At 40.2% G+C, this 24,516-nt stretch overlaps 1 pseudogene; it reads left to right on the forward strand.

Annotated features, from left to right (window-relative positions):
• The window catches only part of LOC139041768 (uncharacterized), an 85,717-nt pseudogene extending 61,943 nt beyond the window's left edge, over positions 1–23,774 (forward strand).
• The last annotated feature ends 742 nt before the right edge of the window (positions 23,775–24,516 follow it).

Below are 24,516 nucleotides of genomic sequence, written 5' to 3' on the forward strand. Positions count from 1 at the left end.
AGAGATGTGGAAGATTTTCTTTTAAAAAAGCTATGCTGAAATATTAGTGGAATTGAGTTTAAAAGACTAAGACCTCATAGAATAGTTTCCTTGTCCTTCTTTATACAGTTATTTCCCACCTGCTTAGTCTTTCCCTTTCCCATCCAACAATTAAATTTTAAGATTTCAGAAACATTTATTTTCTTTGGAACAATGGAACTTGCTTAGTTTGCAGCTATCAGGCAATATCAGCACCCCTTTTATGGGCTAAAAAAAATTATATACCACATTTTCTAGGGATAGAATATTTCACGGGACAAGAGGTGTGTTGCGATGGTTAAGAGCTCTGGAGTCGGGTTCTGGCGCCCAAATTCCATCCATAGCATTTCCTGGTGCTGTGTACCTGTGCAAACTATTTAACCTCTGAGTCTGGAGGCCTTGTGAGTCAAATAGATTTTGTTGAGAGGATCAAACAGAATCATGATCTATAATACTTACTACAGTGCCCACATATAGTAGACGCTTGAAAAATTATAGGTATTATTATTAAGATCGTATAGGAATTTAATCCGAATTATAACAAGGTACATTGCAATGAGCCCTCACATACTTGAAATTTTTATTGGCCTTGGACTATGCTGATTCAGAGAGCCTTCTTATTTAAGACAGTTTTACAAACATACAGATTTCAGAACTGGACTTCTCTCGCTGCCTAAAGTCTTTTCTCTCTATCCTTACCCTCCTCCAGTTCCTATAAAGATTTGTCTTTGGATGAGGAGGCCAGCAAACAATTGGCATATTTCATTTCAGACAAACTTTATAAAATAATGATGTGGATTAAGGCTGCCCCAGGTAGAGAATCCCAGGGTGACCTGGCCTACGTGCCGAACTATATGACCCAGTGGATTTTTATGGTATGAATTAGGGCTGCCCCAGGGAAAGAAGCCCAGGACATCCTCACCTACATGCCAATCTGTATGACCAGAGTCATATCTAAAGTTATATGACCGCACAATAACCAGACCCCATCTGCACTGAAATCATTTAATGACTTTTTACATCATGTTTTCTTTTTCCAGTAAAAATAAGTCACGTACCCGTGCCTTATAAATTTAGCCCTAACCCTCAACTCAGGGCAGCAGCAGGAGCTCTGACTGCCCATGGGTCCTGTCCCCATGCCTGCAGCTCTTCACTGCCCATGGGTCCTGTCCCCACGCAGCAGCTCTTCACTGCCCATGGGTCCTGTCCCCATGCTATTCCGTACTATTCTTTAAATAAAAGAGCACCACTGCCAGACCTTGAGAGTCCAAGAAATCTTTCTTTCAACTCTTCGGCTCGCCGTTCCCGCATCAATAAGACTGCATGGAGGGGCAAATTTTTAGTTTCTGACAAATTGTGTAGGAAAAAGCCAAGCAAGAATCTTTGGATCTCTGCTTCTTGATTTTCAGTGAAATAAGTAAATTGCATTGACCTAGACAGCTGCTTCTGTGATAGGGAGTTAATTGGAAGGAAAAACATTTGTGCTCTCCTGTCTGCATATGTGTTAATCACAAACTTTGAATTTATATTTGAAACTTGGGCCATTTGAAAATAAAATAATCTCAACTATTAACTGTACTTTTTTCTTTGGTTCAGGTGCTTAAACTTCCTGTTTGAAGACAAAATCTTAATTTCCTACTTTGACATTCCCCTACTTAATGCCACAGTTTGTGGCAGTTTGGAATACATCATGGGTCTATCCTGTGAGATTGCTTGTGTCTCCAATGAACTGTTGGAGGGCTATGAAGATGCTGCTGCAAGACAGCTTGTCATTTCCCCCAGAGGAAAGAATAGGGCTATGATGGGCTGCTCAGGCAGCACTGGGAGGAAGGCCGGTTGCCAAGGACACAGCCTGCCTCATTGCCTGGCTGCTCTGGCACTTCATCCCCGAGGTTCTCACGCGCTCACTCTCTTGTTCTGTTTCTCGATCTTCTTTCTGCCTCTCTCTGCCTCTTCTCTCTTCTCTCTCTTATCTCCTTTGCATGCTTGTGCCATCACCTGCACTGTTTGGTTTCTTTATGTATTTCTATGGCACCAGTCTCCATGGAATCTAGCCACTCAAACACATTGGGTTAAATTTAGGCCTGTGTAGGAAGAGAAGGAAAGTGTTTCTCTTGCTTCCTTCCCTCTGGGACAATATATGCCTGATTAAGTGAAAGGGAAAGAGGAAGATGAAAAGGACATCGCAGGACCAAAGAGTAGTCAGCTCTCCCCATCTGAAGTGAATGCTCCAAAGGCCTATCATGGCCTCAGGAAGACAGAATGGAATATGGAAGGGGCTACTCCTGCCTCTGCTGCTCACAGGCATTGTGGCCTTGGGTAAGTCTCTTCACCTCCAATTTTGTCAGCTGAAAACATAGGGATTGGTCAGGTGATTGCTGAGGATGCCTTTACCCCCAGCCCTGAGTGATTTCATGAACTCTGCAAATGATCCAGGCTTTCCAGAGAGTCTTTCTTCTGGTCACATGACTGAAGACCAGGGTCATGAATAGACAGACCTAAATCACACACTCAAAAGGCTGCCAATCAAAGAATTTGTTCATAGGAGTAATGTTATTGAGCTTCCCCCTTTGCCCTGCAAGTATGTTGCTAGGGGTAACCTGGAGATGCTCCATAAAGTCAGGAGACCTGCAGCTGATCAGCATCCACAGGGCCATCATCAGCAAGGCAAGGATGGTAGGGAATTTGATGTTGAGATAATGGGGTGCTTAATAGGGAGGTTTGGAACTGGGATGACCTCAGGAAAGGTGAAGAGGGATTCAATAAGACATAATGATTGATTAGATGTAAGTGATTAAGAAGAAGAGGGAAATGATGACAACTACCAGGTATCTTGCCAAGATGCCGGTATTATCACTAGGGAACACAAAAGAACAGTAGGTTTCAGGTGTGAGATAGTGAATTCAGTTCGGTTTTGGACTGGTTGGTAACATGAGTGGTAGCTCCAAGTGGAGATGCCCAAGTAGTGGGATGTGTGAGTTGGAGGCTCAGGAGAAAAGTCTGGACTGTAAATAGATATTTTTGAATCATTAGCATAAACATGACAGTTGAAGCCGTGGGAGTAGACAGGATGGCCCAGGAAGAATATGAAGAGGCCATAACTCTGAGGAACTGAGTTGTAACCTTTAACATTTTCATGATAGAGAGAGAACAAAAAGGCTGAAAGGGAGATTGAGAAAGAATGACCAAGAAAGTAAGAGGGAAACAATGAGACAATCATGACATAGAAACCCCTGGGGGGAGCGGAACATTTCAGAGAGGATGTAGTGGTCTCCATGGTCAACACAACTGCTGAGAAATCAAATAAGAATAAAGGAGACTGAAAGCCATTTTGCAGTGAGTAGGAATAGGTAAGAAAGAGAATGTGGACACATCGAAGGGGGACAATTCATTCAAGAAGTCTGGTTATGAGTGAGAGGGATGACTAGGGAAGTTGATGGCGGGTGGAGAGAGAATGTTTTTTTTAAAGATTTTATTTTTCCTTTTTCTCCCCAAAGCCCCCAGTACATAGTTGCGTATTCTCTGTTGTGGGTCCTTCTAGTTGTGGCATGTGGGACGCTGCCTCAGCATGGCTTGATGAGCAGTGCCATGTCCGTGCCCAGGATTCGAACCAACGAAACACTGGGCCTCCTGCAGCGGAGCGCGTAAACTTAGCCACTCGGCCACGGGGCCAGCCCCGAGATAATTTTTTTTTTTAATGTGAGCATTTGAGCAGGTTTAATCGTGATGTAAGGGAGCCACTAGAGAGTGAAAGATTGAAGATACAGGGGAAAGAAGGTACCTGAAAGATCCACGTCCTTGAGAAGGTGGGAGGACAAAATTCAGGGCACAGCAGAGGATTGATCTTAGATACAGGGAGAGATTCATTTTCTCCTGAATGGGAGGGAGGAAGGGGTGGGTGTGGATGCAGGTAAATTTGCAGGCGTAGTCCAGGAGATGAGGGGTTCTATATTCTCTGAGAATGAGGAGAGACCATCTGCAGTGAATGAAGGCAAGGTGGCAGGATTGGAGTAGTGAGAGGTGAAGAAGGTCTGAAATTGTCCCTGCAGTGACTAGAGGAGCAGTTGATTAGGGAAAGGTAGAAATTTTGCCTGTGGTGCCAAGGAGTCCAAGCAAGTAGGAGCTTGTGATCTTTGAGTAGATCCCATCTGGGAAATGATGTGACTTTTCTCCAGCAGCCTGGTATGGGTTCAGAGAACTGGGCATGTGGATTCATTGAAGGTTGGGGGTTTTTTCTATGTGAGTCAATGGAAAGAAAATGGAGCGAAGGTGTTGGTAAGACAATGGTTGATGTGACAGAGCATGAAATCTATAATGGAGAGGAAAGAGAGTGAAGAGAGAAGGCTGCTGATTGACAAGAAAAACAAAGAGAGGGGAGGTCAAAGAAGAGTCTTGATGGAGTCAGACAACGGCTGGAATGCGAGTACCTAAGTGAAAAAGCTGAACAGATGGGGAGTTATGGAAAAAAGAGCAATTTTATTGAGGAACTTTACTGATGACCTTGCTGAATTCTGCCTCTTTCCTTCCTCAGTTCAGCTGATGTTATACAATAGTTATGGTTAGCGAATTTTCTATGATTATAAATGGAACATTTCTCATATTTCCATAAAATGTTCAAAGAATGTTAAATGTGGATATCAACATGAGAAAATTGAGTGTAGCAGTTAAGAGTTCACTTTCTGAGGTTGGATTATTGGATTAAAATCCTGTGTCTTGAACCTGTTTTCTCATTTATAGAATTGGGATAAAATGGTATCTACTAAAAAAAAAAGTTAAACCAATACACGTAAAGTATTTAGAATAGTTTCTGACACATAGTAGGCACCCAATAAATGTTAGCTATTATTATCATTACCATTATTATTAGAACTCATATCATGCTAAGTCCAAAAGGAGCCCTAGAGACTATTTTGTCTAATTAACTTATTTTACAGATGAGGAAACTGAAGGCCATTCAGAAACATTGACATTCCCAAGTCAGGCTACAGACTAGGTCTAAATCCAGGTTTCTAGATTCTTAGTCTTTCTCTATCTTTTCTGTGTCATGATGTTTGGATTTCGTCTACTTACAAGGAGCCAGTCCAGCCCATTGGCCCCTGCCCCTCAAACAGAGCAAGGAATAACACAGAGATGAAGCCCAGCAGAGAGTTAGTTCCTCCATGGGCCTCTTGCGTGCCTTCACTCGAGTATGAGGCAGTCAAGCCCAAGAGGCAGTGCAAGTAGATCCAAGATCTCCGGCAAAGTCCCCAAACTGCCTCTTCATGGGCTTTGTGCCATCTCGATGTCATAACAAAGAAAATTGCACTTTCACAGACTTCAGTGCATTTGCTGTTGTTCTATGAAATGCAGGCAGCAGCCATCCCCATCCAATTTACTGTCCTGTCCAGATGGTGGAAGAAAAGACATAATTGAAGTCACTGATGGTATTTTCAAGTCAGGGCTCTGTAAGCACCAACACTTTTTCAGCCTTTGATTGCTTACAAAATCTTGCAGCGAAAATTGGATGCAAACTGACCTGTCCTACTCTGAAGTAATGGATCTAATGCTAAGAAAAATTGCTGATTAGTTTCTCAATTCTCATGCTTCCAAAGATTATGTGCATAAATTTTTCTGATGGGTGGCCTCTGGCTCTCTGTTGTGACTGAACACTGAGGCAATCCTAGCTGGGATGTGTGTCATCTCTAAAATTTGCCTAAGTTGATTGTTGAACTTAAACTGAAGCATTGGAAATCATAAGGGGTAAATCATGCTGATGAGATTTCCAAACCAATTTTGGGTTCAGGTGGCTCAATTTAGCTCAAATCCCTATGTGTTCCAAATCAGAATCTTGATTTGTGGTTTCTTGGCCGTGACACCAGCCTTTCTATATCATGGGGCAGGTTTTTTGTTTTGTTTTTTTGTTGTTATTGTTGCTGGTTTTAAAAAAATTCTTCTTTCTAATTGAAATTAGAAACAAAGGCAATGTGAATTATTTATAATTGCTGCTTTTGCCATCATGCTACGCATTTAGGTCTAGAGAAGTAGTCATTAACTCCACTGTGCATCAGAATTACCTGGTAAACTTTTAAAAACAGGGATCTTTGGGTTTTATTTTTCAAAATTTACGAGGTGGTTCAAATGTAAGGCAAAGGTGAGAACCAATGCTATAGATCTCTGCTTCTCAATCTTTAGTGTGCATATGAATTTCATTACCGTCCAACTAAGCGTTTTTACTCCTCAAAGCATAATCTGAAGACCAGCACCATCCACAACACTCAAGAGCTTGTCAGTGATGCAGCTTCTCAGGGCCCACTCCAGACCCTCTGAATCAAAATCTGCACTTGAACAGAATCCCACATGTGTCACAGATGTATTAAAGTTTGAGAAGTACAGCTCCAGAGTCCCATTTCCTTCTGAAGACAATGATTTAATTGTGCTGTCACCAAGTAGATGTGGTGCCTGGGTTGTGGCATGAAGATCCCAACAACTAGGCTTCCCCGAGGCAAAGCTGATCAAAGACTTTCTATGTGACTATTAACAGAGAATATGAATTCTCAAAAAAGTAAGGTGTAAAACTGTACCTATAGAATGATTCCAGGTATGCAAAATGCAAATAAAGGAAATATATATTATAATCTCTGAGCTGTAACAATGTGGTGATTTTTATTTCTTCATTTTATATTTCTTTGTATTTATCAGTTTTCTATGATACTATAACAATAAAAAGAAGATATTTCAAGTAAGAAAAAAATCCTATAAAAATGTCTAACTTTCCCATTGTTTTTTACTCTTCTTCATCTCTAAAGAGAAAATTTTCATTTTAATGTTGAAGTAAATCTAGGGATGTTACTTCAATATATTTATTCTCAAGGCTTTTTTAATGTTGGGCAAAAAAATCTGATTTTCAAAATGGGCAAGAAACTAAATATTTCAGATCATATAGTGATGAACTTCTCGTCAGTCTTGAGGAAAATTCCAAGAAAAAATATCTCACTCTTAGAGAGTGAGAGGAGGTGACTGTTGGAAGCGGGCATAAATAACAAAAAAGAAGTAACAAGGGATCAAATCTGGTCCTTTTATAGATAAGTCAATAGAATGGTAAATAAAGGGAATGCTTTAAATTTTATCTATGTTGATTTTCCCCCAAAAAATACATTTCATGGTATTTTCATTAAAATATTAAAAATATCAAGAACTGTAGGCTCAATGATATTATAGTTGGTAGTGATCAGTCAGGATCCCAGTAGGAATGGAACATGCAAACAGGTTAATTGAAGAGCATTTAATAAAGGGACTGTGTGCAAAGATGGGACATGTTTTAGTGAAACCAACATGGGATGGTGCAGTACCAAAGGTTTAATAACAGCGGCGAATTGTTACCACCCAGGGCCTGAAGGAGCGAGGGGAAGGAGAGGTCGCCAGAGGGTAGAGAGAGCTCCCAGGAGCTCTGACAGGAGCTGCAGCTTTTAACAGAAGAAGGGAACCAAATCATAACAACCTGACAAAGAAGGATTACTTCACCTCACCCTTTACCTCAGCTGGTGTCGCTTACTGGCCAAACCACCCAAAACCCAGAGGCCAGAGAGCCCATCCATGGAGGGCAGCCCCCCCAGAGCATGAGGCAAGGTGGTAAGTAGATCTATAAATGCACGTGGGAAATATCAGCAATAAGCTTAAGTAGATCCCTAATGTGTTAAAGGGTTGGAGAGAATGTGAAATAATTGATTAATGGTTTAGAAATCCATTCATGGCTTTGTTCCATTCAACATTTCATCAACGATTTGGATGGAGATAGAGAAGACACATGTAACAAACTTAAAGATATCACAAAACTGGGGAATGTAGAACACATCCGATGACATACTCAGGATTCAAAAGAGTGATGTTCTGGTTCTAACAAGACATATTTAATAGATATAAACAAAAGGCCAACATTTGAGTTAAAAACACCACTGTCTCTAAAATTGTAGGAGAGATATAACTAAGTAATATTGCTTATCAATAAGATTATTTTAATTGACAAGATTAGTGTACATAATCAGTCCTGTAAAAAGACTGCCCCACCTAAAACTAATGTGAGTTTAGTCTGAATTGGAATTAAAGGGTCCAGGAAAAAGAGGAGTGATAGTCTCACTCTATTCTGTGCTGAATAAACTGAGTTATGTGCAGGGGACTTACAACGAGGGTGGTAAATATATAACCTGGAGAATGAGACTCTATTCAGGAAAGCAGGTGGAGGAACAGATCCTGGGGTGTGTTTCCAAATGTCTGAAGGACTCTCCTATGGAGAGGTATGTGGCTTTCTTCCAGTTCTGGGGGCAAAGAGACATAGGAACAGGGAGCAGAAATCAGATTACATAAAGGAAGATCATCTGAACAGTCTGTGCCATCTGAAAATCAAATGCATCTATTTGTGGGATGGTGAATTTCCTATCCAATTCAAACAAAAGCTGAATGACTACTCACCAGCTATATTGCTAATGAGCTTGGTGGTGGGCAACTGTTCTTGGGTTAGCTTGGAGGTGACACCCCACCACACCTGATCCTCAGGGTTATTGTGGCCCCCTGCTGGTCCTGTTTTCTTCTCTCTACCTCTATCAACTTTGCACGTTGGTGATTTCTGCACCTTCTCTTTCCCAGAGCCAAGGAGAAATAGAAACTTAAGCTCTAGAGGTTTTAGAAGGTGTTTGAAGCGATAGCAGTGTTGTTCCCAATTTCCACCAACGGCTTAAGTCTTCTCATTAAACATTAAGTGCTGCAGCAGCTCTTCTGATCTCTTACATCAATTACTGTTTTTTTAAAAGGAAGAACCAGCTCCAATTCCAAATCTAATGGTTGAAAACAAATTTTAAGTTAGGCCTTCGTTTAGTTCTTTCTTTAATTTTTTTTGTTTATAAAAGTTCAAATAAACTTAACAGGTATAAAAATGAAAGCAAAAATCTGAAAATCCTACCACCCTGAAATAATCTCTATCAATGTTTTGGCAAACAACCTTCTAGACCCTTCTCTGTAAGTACTACCGTATGGCTTTCTGGATCCATAGAAAGCTCATTTTACATAGGCAGGTTTATACTATACATGCTGCTGTGCCGTCTGGTTTTTGTATGCAACATCATGTTGTTGAAATACTTCTATGTTAGTGAATCTTCTTAATGCTCTGTATGGATATGAATATAATCTTTGAAAAGCCATTTAAATAGAAGATAGAAAAAATTTTAAGATGCATGCATTAGTACTTTTAAAAATAGACTACTAAGAGAATATGGTATCCCAGCAGATACAATTTCAGCTCCCTTCCTGGATGACAGCAGTCCTCAAGAAGACAGGTCTATGATGATGTAGCCAGGCCACATGGGAGGCTGGGAAAAGCTGGAGCTGTGAAGCTTAAGTGAAAATTAATTACCTAACTATTAATTTTAGGAATAAAACAGGTTTTTATTGCTACACAACGAGTCAATAAATAAATTCATAAGATGAAAAAGGTGTTTCCCTCTCCTTTTCTATCCCTGTTACACATACTGAGTGTATTTAATCAGGTTTATACTATTTTTAGCATGCTTATATTTTAGTGTCTATCAGATTATATTATCTATACTTCTTGAAGATCTAAATATCCTGTTTTTTTCTGTCTAAAAACTCTTAATCATGTTCTATTTTCTTCTCCTTTGCTTTCTTGTTTCAAATTGTGAGCTCATCCTCAGTGGGCCTTTGTCTATAGAAATCTTGTGCCTCATAAGGCAGGAAGGTGTCCCTCCAGAAAGGCTCTGCATTTGACTATGCTAAATATCCCAGGGACCAGCGTGTGAGGTAATTTCTATTTGAGGATATTTTTACACCATGTAGGTAGTTTCAACTTAAACCACACCTTATATGAGGGTAGGCATCCGGTTGCTATAATTTCTTACTTCCCACCCAGAATGGTGGTCAGGATGAAGTTCCTTTTGTCATTTCTTTGTGCTGGTGAAAATAATTTTCTTCGTTTCTTCTTTTACTGAAGGTTCTGGCTTTCACCGAGGGGCTCCTACAGGGACAACTATCACTATACTCGCTCAGTGGTAAAATACTGAAGCTTTCCCCGTGAGACTGACAACAAGACAAGGACGTTCACTACCACCACTTCTATTCAACGTTGTCCTAGGGGAACTAGCCAGGGCAATAATGCAAGAGAAAGAAACAGAAGGCATATGGATGAAAAAGGAAGAAGTAAAACTTTTCATTCTTAGACAATGTGATTGTTTCATAAAGAATCTAAAAGAATCTATGAATTATTATAAATAATAAGTGAATTTAGCAATATTGCTAAATACAAGGTCAATATATAAAAGTCAATTTTATTTCTATACAAATAAAATTATCAGCAGCAAACAGTTGGAAAATAAAAAACAATAGCATTTATAATAGCACCAAAAACATCAAAAATCTAGGAATAAATCTAATGAAATAGGTGTAAAAACTTTACATTATTAAAAATGACAATAGAGAAATTAAGGAAGACCTAATTGGAGAAATGTAAATGGAGAGATATTATAAATTAATCGATTGAAAGATTCAATATAGTTAAATTGTCAATTCTCCCCAAATTTATCTGTGGACTCAATGTAGGCCCAGTCAAAATTACAGTAGCTTGAGGGCATTATGCTAAGTAAGTCAGACAGAGAAAGACAAACACTGTATGGTTTTACTCATATGGGGAAGATAAACAAACAAACATGCAAACACATAGATATAGAGAACAGATTGATGGTTACCAAAGATGATGGGGTTGGGGCGAGGGCAAAAGGGGTGAAGGTATCACATTTGTGTGGTGACAGATGGCAACTAGACTTTTGGTGGTTAACAATGTAGTCTATACAAAAGTTGAAATATAATGATGTAACCTGAAATTTATATAATGTTATAAATCAACGTTACCTCTAAAGTAAATCACAGTAGCTTTTCTTCTGGTGGAATTGGCAGGCATGATTCTAAACGGTATATGGGAGTGCAAAGGACATAGATAGCTAAGACAGTCTTGAAGAGTAACAAATATGAAGGTCTTCCTCCACCAGATTTTGACTTACTATAAAGCTATAATGCTATAGTAGTTAGGACATCTTGGTGCTGGTGCAAAGCTAAGCAAATAGAACAATAGAACAGAGATGCCAGAGATAGGCATATACATGTATGGTCCTTTGGTTTACTAAAAGGTACCATTTCTATTTATTGAGGAGAAAAGATGGTCTTTTCAATGAACAGTGCTGGAGCATTGAGAAACATGGAAAAAATAGTACCTTTGACTTCTAAATCAAACTATACACAAAAGTTAATTTGAAGTGGGTCATAGACCTTTAGCTTCTTAGTTCTTTAGACCTTTAGCTCTTAGAAGCTAAAAATAAATTAAGCTCTGGAATAAAATAGAAAAATATCTTTATGAACTTGGGGTCGCCCATGATCCTTAAAGAAGACACAAGAAGTACTAATCATAAAAGCAAAAACCCAAAGAAACATATTATAAGTCTTTATTAAAATTAAGAACTTCTTTAATTGAAGACCATCTGTGTGACTATAGATAAGTTACTGAATATGTAAGTAGGAAACCCACAGACCAGAAGTTGTTTGCAATACAAAGGTCTTATATACAGAATATTTGAAGAATTTTTAAAACTAATAAGAAAAAGACAAAGTGCTAGTAAAAACATGGGTAAAATATTTGAATAGGTACTTCACAAAAGACACAGCCAATAAGCATATAAAATGGCTCAAAATAGGGGCTGGCCCCATAGCTGATTAGTTAAGTTTGCACTCTCTGCTTCAGCGGCCCAGAGTTTTGCCTGTTTGGGTCCTGAGCACAGACCTAGCACTTCTCATCAGGCCATGCTGAGGTGGCGTCCCACATAGCAGAGCCAGAAGGACCTACAACTAGAATATACAACTACGTACTGGGGGAATTTGGACAGAAGAAAATAAAAAGGAAAAAAAAATGATTGGCAACAGATGTTAGATCAGGTGCCAATCTTAAAAAAAAAAAAATTGGTTCAAAATAATTAGTAATCAGAGAAATACAATTTAAAACCACAATAAGATTCACCTCATACCCATTGAGAGAGCTACAATTAAAAAAAATATCTAATGTTGGTAAGGATGTGGAGCAACTGGAATTCTCATATATTGCTGGTGACTGGTTCAACCACTTTGGAAAGCAATTTGGCAGCATCTATTAAGGTTAAACATGTAGCTACCTTATGACCCAAAAAATCCACTCTTAGATATATACTCAACAGAAATTAGTGGTTTTTTCCACTGAAAAATATGTACAACAATACTCATAGCTGCTTTATTTTTGGTAGTCTAATGTTGGAAATGACTTAAATGTACATCAAGAGGAGAATGGATCAAATTGTAGTATATTCAGACAATGAAAGGCTACACAGCAAAAAAAACAAAAAAAGAAAAAACATGAAAAAAGAACTATTAATACACGCAAAATGTATGAATAGCAAAAACATTATGATGAGTGAAAGAAGTCAGACACAAAAGAGTATATACTGCATGATTCCATACATGAAGTCCAAGAACAAGGAGAACTCATCTGTGGTAATAGAAATCAAAATAGTGGTTAACTCTGCAGAAGACCAATGACTGGAAAAGGACATAAAGGTAACTTCTAGAGTGATAGAAATGTTCTATATCTCAATCTGGGTGGTGGTTACATAGCTCATACATACCTGAAAATGTGCTTAGCTATGCACTTAAGATTTATGAATATTATTGTTTATAAATTAAAACTCATTCAAAGGATTTACAAAATGAAAATGTAAATATTAGTTTAGAGATAATTGACATCTTTATGATACCAAGCTGCTATTATATTGATTAAAACAGCTCCAACAAAAATTTTCATTAAACTCAAAATTTTCAAAAAAGTTGTCTTTACCAACTCTGGTAATTTTTCTTTCCACATATTCTTTCTTCATTCCATTCTGGTTTTCATGCACCTGCCCCTGTCCATTGTACCTTCCTGGAGTACTTATTATTCTCATGTGGTTAGATCCAGTGAATACTGTTCAATTCCTAACATCCTTGACCTTTTAGCAACCTTCACTACTGTTGAATAACTATTCCTTCTTGAAACATGTGTTACTCTTTAGCTTTCGTGACATCGTTTTTCTGGATTTCCAACTAGCCTTCTGGTTACTCATGCCCACTCTTCTTCTTCCAACTAATCTTTAAGTTGTTGGTGTTTCTCAGACCTTGGCCCTTACTTTCTCTAGTTTTCTCTGAATCCTTCCTCTCTCTTTCGTTAAACTCTCCTTTGCACCAAATCACTTGTGGATATTTAAATATTATCTATAAGTCTTTGACGCCCAAATTTTTAACTCTAGCCAGATGTCCCTTGAGAGCTACAGAGGAGTAGGTCCAAATTCCTGTACTTTATCTACAGTTAGGAGTTTTACAGAAACTTCCAATGCAATGTGTACAGAAATAAACTACTGATCCTACCCCATGCCCTAACCTGCTCCTCTTCCAGGATTTACTATCTCAAGTACATATTCCACTATCTACACAGTTGCTCATAACAAAAAACTAGAAGTCTTCTTTGACCTCTTTCCTTCCTAATGAAAAGCCTAGAAAAGCGATAATAATAACCTTCTAAGAGGCTGTTCTTGTTTTCTGTGTTTGCTTTGTTTTGTTACTTTAAGTTTGGAGTGTTTGGGGGAGTTTGGAAGATGCTGGTTTAGGAGGATCCTGAACTCACCTCCTCCCACGGACACAACAAATTTACAACTACCTGTGGAACGATTTCCTCTGAGAGAGATCTGGAAACGGGATAAAACAAACCTCCACAACAATGGACAACACTGACAGCGGTGGAAGATGCAGAAATACAGCCCTACTGAGGAAAAAACCACGCCCTGAATGTGGTGTTTCCCAGCCAGGAGCAATCTCAAAGGTACAGAGCTTTTCATAGGGGAGCAGCGTATCTGAGCTCCACCATAGGCACCCCAGCTCTTAGATCCAGCACAGCAGAGATGAGATCCCATAATACCTACCTTTGCTGGCTTTAAAAACCAATGGGGAATACGCCCAGGAAAACAATAGCACGTCAGAGAAAGAAAAGCAAGCTCTTAAAGGGCCCATCCACTGACTCACCCAATCTGGAAACCAGCACAAAAACACCAGATAGAAAAGTGCATAGTCCATTGCTAAAACAGACTCATTTACTAAGCTTGGAGTGCATCCTGGAGAGACAGGAGGCAGCTAGGCCCTTTCCCCAAGGAACAAGACACTGGGAACAGCCATTATTGTGACCTAGTTTGGTCACGCTGGTACAGATGCCAGCAGATACTGTTGGATTCCTTTCTCTAGCCTGTTAGCACATGGTCTGCTCCACCCACTAGAGCACCTGAAGCAATCAACAGCAGCCAGGCAGCAGACAGCCCACCCCAGGGACCAGCCCCTCCCATCAATAATCCTGCAGTGAATTTCTGAGCTGCATCAGCAGCACATGTGTGGCGTCAGAGGCTGGACAAGTGGGTCTGTATTGGCAAGCCGTGGGGGATTGAGGAGGTGGGGTATGTATGGGCCCTTGGACAGTAGGGTGTGTGGGCCCACAGCAGACTTGTGCCTCTGACCATCACAAACAATTGTATAGGGGATCTGCCTCATGTTCCAATGCCTGAAACAATTCTGTGATGCTGTCCCTGAGTCCAGCACCACCCATCTGCATTCCTGAGGCAGCTGTATACCCCCAGGCAGTGTAGCCAGATATGGCCAGAGGCCTGCCCCACCCAAAAGAGAGCTAACAACAGCCATGCTCCACTCCAGAGGGAGTCGCAACAGATGCTTGCAGCAACTGTGAGCCCCAAGCCCAGCAAACAGCCAGCCACACTGGTGACCTGACTCACTTAACAGCAAAGCAGTAGTAGTTGTGTGCTATTAGACCTCACAGCCAACTGTGCTAGGGCTTGCACCACACCATTAAGTGACCCTAGCAGCCTCAGGTGGCTGAGCCTTACAATCAGCTGGCTGGGGGGCCAGCCTAGCCTAGCCATGTGCCCACAGCAATAGCAACTCCATCGCAATGGAAAGGCACACACAGCCCATGCAGGAGACACTCCTTGAATATTTGGCATGAGTGATGAGAGGGAGCATGCTGCTGGGCCCCATAAGGCATTTCTTACATAAGGCCACATCTCCAAGATAGGAAGATGTAGCTGACCTACCTAATACATAGAAATAAGCACAGAGAGGTAGGCAAAATGGGGAGACAAAGGAACATATTCCAAATAAGTGAAGAGGACAAATCCTCAGAAAAAGAACTAGATGAAACAAAAATAAACAACCTACCTGATGAAGAGTACAAACTAACAGTCATAAGGATGCTCACTGGTCTGGGGAGAAGAATAGGTGAGTACAGTGAGAACTTCAACAAAGAATTGGAAAAAATAAAAAGGAACCAATCAGAACTAAAGAACACAATAATGGAAATGAAAAATTCACTCGAAAGAATCAACAGTAAAGTAGATGACACAGAAGAAAGGAACAGTGAGCTGGACAAAAGAGTAGAGGAACTCACCCAAGCTGAACAGAAAAAAGAGTTAAAGAACAAGGACAATGTAAGGGACCTCTGGGACAACATCAAACCTACTAACATCCACATTATAGATGTCCCAGAAAGAGACAAAGGGACAGAGAAATTATTTGAAGACATAGTAGCTGAAAACTTCCCTAACGAGGAGAAGGAAGCAGACACTCAGGTACAGGAAGCACAGAGAGTACAAAAAAGATGAACCCAAAGAGGCCCATTACAAGACATATTACAATTAGATTGTCAACAATCAAAGATAAAGAAAGAATCCTAAAAGCTGCAAGAGAAAAACAACAAGTTGTATACAAAAGAAACCTCATAATGCTATCAGCTGACTTCTCAGGAGAAATCTTGCAGTCTGAAAGGGAGTGGCACAATATATTCAAGGTGCTGAAAGGAGAAACCTGCAGCCAACAATACTTTACCTGACAAGGTTATCATTCAGAATAGAAGGAAAGATAAAGAGGTTTCCAGACAAACAAAAACTAAAGGAGTTCCTCACCACTAAACAGGCCTTACGATAAATGTTAAAGGGACTTACTTACATGGAAAAGAAAAGGCCACAAATAGGAATAGGAAAATTTTCAAAGAAAAAATATCCCTGATAAAGGCAGGTATACAGTAAAGTTAGTAGATCAACCACTTATAAAGCTAGTATAAAGGCCAAAAGACAAAAGTACTAGAATTATCTATAACTATGATAAAAGATTAGGGGATACACAAAAGTAAAAGAGGTAAAATATGATACGTAAAACACAGGCAGGAGTAAAAGTGTAGGGCTTTTAGGAAGAGGTCAAACTTAAGAGCTCATCAACTTAATATAGATTGCTATTTACATATGTTTTTATATATGAACCTCATGGTAATCATAAAGCAGAAACCTATAATAAATGCACAAAAAACTAGAGTCAAAGTAGCCAAAACATAGCACTAAAGGAAGCCATCAAACCACAAAGGAAGAGAGCAAGAGAAGAAAGAGAGAAGAACTACAAAAACATTCAGAAAAAAGTAACAAAATGTGGATAAGTACACACTTATCAATAGTTACTTTAAATGCCAATGGACTAAATGTCCCAATCAAAAGACATAGGGTGGCTGAATGGATAAAAACAAGACCCATATATATCTTTCATATAGGAGACAGCCTTCATACATAAAGACACTCACAAACTGAAAGTGAAGGGATGGAAAAAAAACTCTCCATGCAAATGGAAATGAAAATAAAGCTGGGTTAACAATACTTACATAAGAAAATTGACTTTAAAACAAAAAATGTAACAAAAGACAAAGAAGGACATTACTAATGACAAAGGGAACAATCCAACAAGAGGATATAACACTTGTAAATCTCTATATGCCCAACCTAGGAGCACCTAAATATATAAAGTAAATATTAACAGACATAAGATGAGAAGTTGACAGTAGCACAATAATAGTAGAGGACTTTAACACTCCACTTACTTCAATAGATAGATCATACAGACAGCTGGTCAATAAGGAAACATTGGCCTTAGATGACACATTAGACCAGATGGACTTAGTAGAGATATATTCAAAAGATTCTATCCAAAAACTGCAGAATACACATTTGTTTTGAATGCACATAGAACATTCTCTGGCTAGATCACATATTAGGCCACAAAACAAATCTCAGTAAATTTAAAAGGTTAAAATAATACCAAGCATCTTTACTGACCACACTATGAAACTAGGAACCAACTAAATGAATAAAACTGGAAGAGCCACAAATATGTGGAGATTAAACAAAATACCACTTGACTTTTGTTGGAACAATAGAGTATTATAGACCAAAATTAGGCAATTTCTTTCATATGTAGTTTCTGTCATATGTAGCAGGATATAGAAGTCTTCTGGCTTCCTAAATTGGATAAAAATTACCCCGGGTATTTACATCATATCTGTTTCTAAAGAATTAAAATTGCATTATATTTTTAAATAAGTATTTTCATTTAGGAATTAAATTTAATGAATCTCTTTTTATCTCATTTGGCAATTAGAACTTTTCGGACAGGAAATGCAACAGTTGAGAGCTTAAAAGCTGTTGATTCTCATCTTTTATTCTTTGACTTTCCAAGTGCTTAGGAAAGTTTTGGTGTTTGATTTTTCTCATTTAAATGGTATTTGTAGGAAAAGAATAATATTTGCTTGGAATATTTATAACCTTTTGTTTTTTCCCTACATGTATCAGAGACCTTCTGTTTCCAGTTAGAAAGTCACTGGAGATGGGAGCTCCCACCCTAACAAGGAAAACATGCAATATAAACTATATAATCATAACTTAAAAAAACAAGAAGCAGAGACCGCCCTGTGGCCAAGTGGTTAAAGTTCTGGGCACACCACTTTGGTGGCCCAGATTCACAGGTTTGGATCCTGGGCATTAACCTACACACTGCTCATCAAGCCATGTTGTGGAGGCATCCCACAAATGAAATAGTGGAAGACTGGCACAGATGTTAGCTCAGGGCGAATCTTCCTCACCACAAAAACAAAAGCAACAAACAAGCAAACAGAAAAACCCTTCAGCAATCTAAGGACTTGAAGAGACCCAAATAAAGTAAATTCTAACAAGTGATTAGCCCTTCGTAGGGGAGAAGAGACCCATGGCTGTTTTCTTCCCTAGAACAGCAGCAATAGGTATGGGAGAGACTGGCCAAACTTTGAGCAAACTTAAAGCCTGCAATGTGTTGGTGTGATGGATTAGAAGCCATAGCCACAGAGCAGCCTTCATCTACCCATCATGGACCTTCACCAAGTAACTAAGGTTGGGGGCAGGATGAGAGAGACATCTCCACGAGGCCTCCCCTCATGCAGGGTGGCAGCTGCTGAAGGCTAGGGCAGGACAGGAAAGTGGAGAGGAATCCCTTGGAGGTGTTCAAGTACTCGTGTTGGTTTGAATTCCATCATAGACCCAAGTGGTTGTTTGAAGGATGAGAAGGACCCTTCTCCCTCCAGCATTATGTATGATAAACGTTGCACCATGTTTGATCTGTCAAGGTTACAGCTTTTGGTTTACAACCACACGCCCAGCCATAGTTCCCAGAATGTGTGCTCTGTGCCAGAAAGGCTGTGCTCAAAAGCTGTAATAGGGATCTCGATAAATTTCCTGGGCATTCTGGACTTAAAACTTTGTAATGTTTAACTGAACTCCTTTCAGAGAACTTCATCAAACATAGGCTATTATTATGGTAGCTGAGTTAGCAGGACAGAGTCTGAAGGAGAAACTTGCCATCTGTAAGTTTTAATTACTGAGCTATGGGTAAGAAAGGAGCTAAAGGAAAGAAAAACTGCTGTAAATTTGCCTGTCATGCAGGTAGCTTGCCAAAAGAAACCATAGGAGATTTTATGTTCATTTTGTTCTTTCACTGGAAAAATACAAAGCGCTGTTTTGTGTGAAAAGTCTCCATGTGACCCTGTTAAGATAATTCTTATCTTTTCTACATTAAAACAAGAGAGGTCAAGTGTTTCCAATTCAAGCACAGTGGACTATCTTCTTGGATGAAGAATAAGATAAGATTTGGATAAGAATAAGAAGACATTCTTATCTACGTATATAGTCTGTTTCCTGAATGGCTTTGGTCATATACAACTATGTGAATGGACTCCTACCTGTGATGGTAGTGAGGCCGTTGATTGGGAAAGAATGGGATCCTGTCAGTTGGGATGGGAATGTGTGGGAAGACCTTGATAAAGCTGGGGGCATTGAGCCCATACATTGGGAGTCTTCTTTGCCAGTAAAGAGGCCTTCCTCACCCCTAGTAAAAGTGGACTCCCGCCCCCTCCCTAAGCAGAGTGGCCTCCCAACCCTGGAGAAAATGGCCTCCCAGGCCCCAGTGATAATGGCCTCTCCACCCACAGTGGCATTAGCCTTTCCACTTCCATCTGAGGGGAGCAACTCTGCATTGCCTGAGGAAACAGTAATAGCCTCCCTTGAGGCAGTTGCCATGCAAAATAGGCTGATTCTTCTCAGGACCAATCCCCATTATTCTTCTCTGCTTCTAAACCAACAACCAGACTCAAGCCCCAGCGGGCCCCTAAAGGTGAGGTACAAAGTGTAATCCATGAGGAGTGTGCTACACTCCAAGAGAATTACTTGCGTTTTCTACTTTAAACAAGTAGAAATCCAGGGAACATGTGTGGGAATGGATACTAACGGTGTGAGATAATGATGGAAGGAACATAAAGTTGGATCTAGCTGAATTTACTGAGAAGGGCCCACTAAGCAGAGATTCTGCATTTAATGTTGCAGCCTGGAGAGTTAGAAAGGGCTGTAACAGATTGTGTGGTTGGTTGGCTGAAACATGGATCAAAAGATGGCCCACCGTGAGTGAATTGGAAATGCTTGACCTCTCTTGATTTAATGCAGAGGAAGGGATTCAGAGGTTTAGAGAGACTGAAATGTTAAAGTAGATTTGTCATTTATTATCTCTCATCCACATTGGAAGGGTCCAGAAGATACACCTTTTACCAATACTTTGGGAAATAAATTTGTGAAGGGAGTCCCAGCATCCTTGACAAGCTTTGTGATGGCTCTTCTCTGTAGGCCAGGCCTTACAATGGGAACCGTAGTGACTCAATTGGAAAACCTAAATGCAATGACAGCAGTTAGATCCTGGGGTGGCAGGGGTCAAGTGGTGGCACTCAATGGCCAAAGGCAAGGTGGCTTGGTTACTGTAATGGACAGCAGAGTCAAAGCAGCAATGAGAATAGTCTGACTCATACAGACCTATGGTGTTGGTATTACTAGAAGTGAAATAGACAGTAGGCTACTAAATTCTTACTTGATCTGTATAAGAAGAAAAGTTCTAGGTCAAAAGAACAAAAATCTAACTCAAATCCATAGCCCCTCAATCAATTCCCAGACTTGAGCCAGTTTATGGATCCAGAATACCTTAAATGAAGGGAAGTACATTACTGAAAATGTACACTCTTAATCTTTCTCCTAGCCTTATCGAAAGGAAACTATGGCCTTTACCAGGCTAACTGTACGCTGGGGAAAAGGAAATACTCGGATCTTTCAGGGACTACTGGACACTGATTCTGAACTGACACTGATTTCAGGAGACCCAAAACAGTGACTGGACACTGCTACCCAGTCAGAGAAGGAGCTTATGAGGGTCAGGTGATCAATGGAGTTTTAGCTCAGCTCTATCTCACAGTGGGTCCAGTGGGTCCCCAGGCTTATCCTGTGATTATTTCCTCAATTCTAGAATGCGTAATCGTAATAGACATACAGTCATGTGTTGCCTGACGATGGAGATCCATTCTGAGAAATGAATCGTTTGACAATTTCGTCACTGTGTGAACATCATAGAGTGTACTTACACAAACCTACATGGTATAGGCTCTATGGTACTACATTTACGGGACCATCATCATATGTGCAGTCCATCATTGACTGAAACATTATTATGCAGTGCATGACTGTATTTAGCAGCTGGCAGAATCCCCACATTGGTTCCCTGACCTGTAGAATGAGGGCTATTATGGTGGGAAAGGTCAAGTGGAAGCCATTAAAACTGCCATTCCCTGGGAAAATAGTAAATCAAAAAATACTACATGCCTGGACCTGGAGGGTTGCATAGATTACTGCCACGATTAAGGACTTGAAAGACGCAGGGTGGTGATTCCCACCACATCCTCATTTAACTCTCCTATTTGGTCTGTGCACTTGAATAGCATTTGAATCAGTAGACTGAGTAAAGATGGATCTTGGAGGATGACAGAGGATTATCATAAGCTTAACCAGGTGGTGACTCCAATTGCAGCTGCTGTACCAGATGTAGTTTCATTACTTAAGCAAATTAACACATCCCCTGGTACCTGGTATGCAACTATTGATCTGTAAATCCATTTTTCTCCATCCTTGTCGGTACAGTCCACCAGAATCAGTTTGCCTTCAGCTGGCAAAACCAGGAGTACACTTTCACTGTCTTAACCTCAGGAGTATATCAACTCTCCAGCCCTGTCAAAATTTAGTTCACAGAGATCTTGGTCATCTTCCCTTCAACAAGATATCATGCTAGTCCATTACATCAATGACATTATGCTTATTGGACCTAGTGAGAGAGAAGTAGTAACTACTCTAGACTTATTAGTAAGACATTTACATGTCAGAAGGTAGGAAATAAATCCAATTAAAATTTAGAGGTTTTTTACCTCAGTGAAATTTCTAGGGGGTCCCGTGTTATGGGGTATGTTGAGACATCCCTTCTACTGTGAAGGATAAGTTGTTGCATTTGGCCCCTTCTATTTGGAGTTTGGGGGCAACAAATCCCTTAACTGGGTGTGTTACTCCAGCCCATTTACTGAGCAACATGAAAAAGTTACTAGTTTTGAGTGGAGCACAAGGCTGCCGTGCAAGCTGCTCTGCCACTTGGGCCATATGATCCAGCAGATCCAACGGAGCTTCAAGTGGCAGTGGCAGATAGATGCTGCTTGGAGCCTTTGCCAGTACCCTATAGGTAAACTGTAGCACAGGCCTTTCGGATTGGAGCAAGGCCATGCCATCATCTGCACATAACCACTCTCCTTTTGAGAAACAGCTCTTGGCCTGCTCCTGGGCCACAGCAGAGACTGAACACTTGACCACGGGCCACCATCTGCTGGAGAGAGAACCAGGACCAGCTGAGGTGCTTGTTGAAGTCAAAGGGAATACAGAATGGGTAATATAAGTTGTAAACACCAGCTATGATTACATGACCGGCCACAGAAACAAAGGCTGTAATTGTCATGAGTATTTCCTCCTTATTTAGCTTTGAATAATTTGTGGGCATGTATACATGCAGTAAGCAAATACCTTTCTTTTCTTTCCTTTCTTATTTCCTTGTCACGTAACATAAGCTGTATTGACTTTATGTCAGTATTTAAATATCATTAATTTTACTTCACAGTATTTAAGTTACAGGATATCAGGCGAAGAGTCAACATCATTCATTTACTTCCTTCTCTGGGGACAGAGTTAAGACACTTTCAGTCGTACATAGGATAGTTGTATCATGTTAGGTGTGTAGGGGAGGAAGAAAGTTTCCTCTGTGTTCTAGGTTCTTGTGACTGGTCTAAGAATTAAACTGACATAAGACCTATTAATAGAAGAAAATCAAATTTAATTAATTTCGTACATACAGGAACCCCACATACATGAGAGAGGCAGAGACTCCACATACGTAAGAAGTTCAGAGGGGTCTGCCCAGTGGTACAGCAGTTAAGTTCGCATGTTCCGCTTTGGCAGCCCAGGGTCCATTGGTTCAGATCCTGGGTGCAGACATAGCACCGCTCATCAAGCCATGCTGTGGCAGGCATCCCACATATAAAGTAGAGGGAGATGGGCACAGATGTTAGCTCAGGGCCAGTCTTCCTCAGCAAAAAGAGGAGGATTGGCGGCAGATGTTAGCTCAGGGCTGATCTTCCTCAAAAAAAAAAGTTCAGAGACAGAAAGGTAAAGTGAGGTATTTATGCCATCTTGAGGCAAGGAATGAGATGGGGGTCTGGGGCTGCAGAGGGGAGGAGGGTAATTCACAGGACGATAAGAAGAGCAGATGTTCAGTAATTAGACGCTTGTCCTGTCATACAGATAGGTTATAAAAAAGGCTATTTCTGGTCATTACTCTCCTCACAGGCAAGACCGTTAATTTAAATTCCTCAAGGGAGAAGTAAAAGTTTCTCTTGAGTCCCCAGGGTCTCGACTGCCTTCAGTTAAAAATACCCCACATGCTGAAGTGGCACAGCTTGGGGTGGCCAGCCCTGAACCCCATCAGGCAGAATTATGCCCTTGTTATTGTCTTTATTTGGAGATTAAGTATGGTTCAGGGAATTGCATATGGTGCCAAGTTGACGAGGGGTAGGCCTGTGATGGTTAATTTTACGTGTTAACTTGACTGGGCTATGGGATGCCCAGATAACTGGTTAAACATTATTTCTGGGTTTGTCTGTGAGGGTGCCTCTAGAAGAGATTAGAATTTGAATTGGTAGACTGAGCAAAGAAGATCATTCTCACCAGTGTGGGTAGACATCATCCAATCTGTTTAGGGCCTAAAAAATGGAAAGGTGGAGAGAAGATGAATTCTCTCTCTTGGCTTGAGATGAGACACTCATTTTCTCCTGCTCCTAGATATCAGTGCTCCTGGTTCTTGAACTTGTGGACTCAGACTGGGACTTGAACTCTGGGCCCCATCAGGCCAGTGATCCATAAAGCTCAAGGGTCTACAAGTATCAGGATAAAAGCTGCCTACATGGGGCAACTGGCCATGGTCAAGAAACTCAAAGTTCAGATACCGTTGCCAAGTCTTGTGACTTTTTCATTAATTGAAGTATTTACGTGATGCCCACTATGTGCTGGAAACTTCTTTAGACCTTGGGGTTTCACCAGTGAAAAAGGTCCTGGAGGTTCCTGACCTCTTAGACCCTATATCCTAGCTTGAGAAAGAAAGACAATAAACAAATAAATAAATAATATATAAGATAATGATAATTCTGTGGAGAAAAATAAGACAGCAAGAGAGGATAGGGAAGGACAGAGTGCAGATTTAAAAAATTTATGTGAATCAGTAAGAAAAGACTAACAGCAGAGAAATACAGAAAATAAATCAATAGAAATACAAGCATAAAGTGTAAACAGATATTTCACAGAAAAAGAAATCTGAGTGCCTAATAAACATAAAAGAATATATCACTAGTCATCAAGAAAATAAAAATCAAAACAGTAAGACACCATTTCCTAATGTTCCATCAGATCAAATTACAGTTTGAAAATACCAAGTTTTGGCAAGGCTGTAGAATAACAGGAACTCTCATCCACTTTTGGTAAGCAGTACAAAAATTGGCTCAAGCTCTGGGGAAAACAGCTTGGCATAAATTATTGACGTTGAATAGATGCATACCTGTAGGGGCACTAGCCTACATGCCCTTTAAGCCAAGTGTCCTTGAGGCTCCTT

Source organism: Equus asinus, chromosome 24 (assembly GCF_041296235.1).
Source record: "Equus asinus isolate D_3611 breed Donkey chromosome 24, EquAss-T2T_v2, whole genome shotgun sequence".
In the NCBI taxonomy this organism is placed as follows: Eukaryota; Metazoa; Chordata; class Mammalia; order Perissodactyla; family Equidae; genus Equus; species Equus asinus.